Source organism: Carlito syrichta, unplaced genomic scaffold (genome assembly GCF_000164805.1).
Source record: "Carlito syrichta isolate Samal-C Ts95f unplaced genomic scaffold, Tarsius_syrichta-2.0.1 Scaffold302410, whole genome shotgun sequence".
Lineage (NCBI taxonomy): Eukaryota > Metazoa > Chordata > Mammalia > Primates > Tarsiidae > Carlito > Carlito syrichta.
In genome coordinates, this window is record NW_007246506.1 from 503,215 (window position 1) to 506,482 (window position 3,268).

Below are 3,268 nucleotides of genomic sequence, written 5' to 3' on the forward strand. Positions count from 1 at the left end.
TGCGTGCCTCACATTATATAAGTGGGCCTGCTCAGGGATTTCATACTCTAGTACATTCATGTTGGTTTACATTCCACTTTAGGCCACAAGTCATCTATTTTTCGTTCTCCTGCTTTTCTGTAAAAGGATGAGAAATTATATGACCCATAGACACCATTCTTAGGCTGGGGGTTTCCTTCAGTGTCAGTCACTCCAAATCAAGTACATTTAGCTGCCGTCTTGCTATTTTTCTAAATTACTGTCTTTAGAAAATGCTTAGATAAAACAGTCTTCTTATTATTCTGATGGAATTCAGCAAACAGTGTCTATGGGACTTCTGTTTTTGTGAAGTGCTCTGTTGCCAGGATACCCAGGGTGAAGATGTCAAAGAAGACACACTGAAAGGACAAGCTATAGTGAATATCCCCGAATCAGCTCCTTGCATACTAATCATTCTGATTTACCCTGTGCTGTTTCTGTTTGCTATAGAAAAGATACTAGTGTCCATAATATCTAAATAATAAACTATCAAGAGAGCAGAAAACATGTATTATTAAGAAGGGCAATGCATGTTTAACTGCTTTCTTTTTTCCTTTCTTTTAAAATGTGATACTAACACCATTGGAGACAACATCTGCTTTTTCATTAATGTATGTAGGGAGATGAAAGAGAAATAGATCTCTACACTGACAACTTCAGGAAGAATGTAAAATACAGTGAAGAGAAACAGGAAAGAATAAGAGGAGTGAAAGATACCTCTAATAATAGCAAAAAGACCCCAAAGTCACCTATTTAGGAGCATAGGTTAAATATTTTAACAAGCATTTATTAAGCACCCACTGGGTACCTAGCATGGTACTTAGGTACTTAGGCCCTAGACTTAAACTTAACTAGATGCACTTCAAATGGGATAGATATAAAGTCCTATGTCCAAGTAAATAAACAGAAAACAAAAAAAAGGCAACTCTAAAAGTTTGGAACAAGGAGACTTAAGACTGTCTTGGACTATCATGGACAAGAAGCTGTTTATAAGCAAATAGTATGATTTGTTGGGGTGAGGGAAATGATTAACTGCACTATGGACTATCTCAATACAATTATCCTGATCACGTAAGTATTTTATACTAAGACTACTGAGAATGTGGGCTAGCCATGCTAAATGACATATGAACCATTATGTCCATGCAGGCATAATATTTAAAGAAAAAAATGTTGGCTAATGACATACATTCTAAATGACAGCAACAAGCTTGGTGGAGATTTGGAAGAGGGCTAACCAGAAGGAAAGTTTTAGAAGCTACCCTACCAGAACAACCACTTAAGAAACTGAGGATGTTTAAGCCAGGAGAATAGAAGTTCCAAATGTTAGTGAAAATGCTATTGAGGTTGTAGAAAGTCCCAATCAATTCTAAATATATCCGTCTTTTCCAAAAGTTGTCAAAGCTCAAAATAAATATCAGTCTCTCATCATTCAGCAGAGAGGAAACTTGATTCATAGCAACTTGGATGGAATTGGAGACCATCATTCTAAGTGAAGTAGCGCAGACATGGAAGAGCAAATACCATGTTCTCACTTATAAATGGGAGCGAAACTATGAAATTGCAAAGGCATATAGAATAGTATAATGGACATTGGAGACTCAGAAGGGAGAGGATGAGAAGGGGGGAGTGTTGAAATATCACCTTTCAGGTATAGTGTGCACAAGTGGGGGTAGTGAGTACTTAAAGCCCAGACTTCTTTGCCGCTATACAATGCATCCATGTAACCAAAAATCACTTTGTACCCCCACACCTATTGAAATAAAAAAAGAATGAATGAAGGTAAATAAAATCTTTTATTTTTCCAGTTTAAAAAAAAAGTGGAAACTTGAATGGCACATTTTCCAAACAAAATGCCTTAGCAGTCTCCTATTGACCATATATGACTAAGTCATAGCATAGGTTATGGAGTCTGTTAGTCTTCTTGTTCTCAGATGTGGTACCTTGATCCAAGTTGTAATTTTGGTTCTGAGAGAATCTTCTCCCTTGGCCAGGTGTTTTTGTCTGTTTGTTTGTTTGTTTTTCTTCACTAGAGAAGGAAAAAGACAATTCAGAAGCCTATCTATTCTCCCCTACAGAGAAAGCATTTTCTCCCTGACAGTGCCAAGTTCTAAGAAATATTTGGCCGGGCTCGGTGGCTCAGCCTGTAATCCTGTGCTTTGGGAGACTGAGGTGAGTGAATTGCCTGAGCCCTCGGGTTCGAGACCCGCCTGGGCAACTTGGCAAGACCTCGTCTCTACAATAAATCAAAAAAATTAGCCAGGCGTGGTTGTGCACGCCTGTAATTCCAGCTACTTGGAAGGCTGAGGCAGAAGAATCGCGGGAGCCCGGCAGGTCGAGGCTGCGGTGGCCGGGAGCAGCCACTGCACTCCAGTCTGGCCGACAGAGTGAGACTCCAACTCAAAAAAAAAAAGAAATATTTGGAGGGGGAAATCCATCATTTAGAACCTAGGCGACCATCTCAAAAAGAATGAGGCAATCCCCACCTTGGAGAAATCTATTCCAAGATTTCTATCCAGTTTTTAGAATGCATATCCAAAGAAGCTAGTATAATATAAAAATTATTTTTTAAGAATAAAATATTTTTTCATAGTTTGCATCAAAATATGCTTCAAACACCAGAAATGTAGACCACCCGTAACTACTTAAGCTGTTTCTAAAGAAAGAAATATCTTCTCTTTCTCCCTTCCTACTGCCAGCCTGATTTTTTTAAAAAAATTTTAGTATCATGATGATAATGATGATTTTAAAGGAGGGGAGGGAGACTATCAAGACTCCTAAGAAAACATCTTCCCATGAAATACTACAAGTGTAATTGAGTCAATCTTTGCTATCAATATGAGTAGCGATCAGAAATTTTTGTATTGAAAAATACAAATTATCCTATATGCTGCCTTGACCATGAAATAATCAATATTTCACAGAGTCATATAAGAATAAATAACAATGATCATAGTTAAATGGTGCCTACTACATATTACTAAAGTGACTATTAAAAGAAATAACATTTAATCTTGAACCGATAGTAGTATTTTAAAATAACTGCTTAGTTTTTCAATATGAGTAAAGAAATTTAAAAGGTTTAAACCTTTGACCATTTAATTCCTCTTCTTTTATTTTCACATTAAAGACAATCCAAAATGTAGATAAGAAATTGTACACAAAAGTTGATATTTCAAAAATTTAAATCAGCCAGGCTCGGTGGCTCCGCCTGTAATCCCGCGCTTTGGGAGGCTGAGGTGAGTGGATT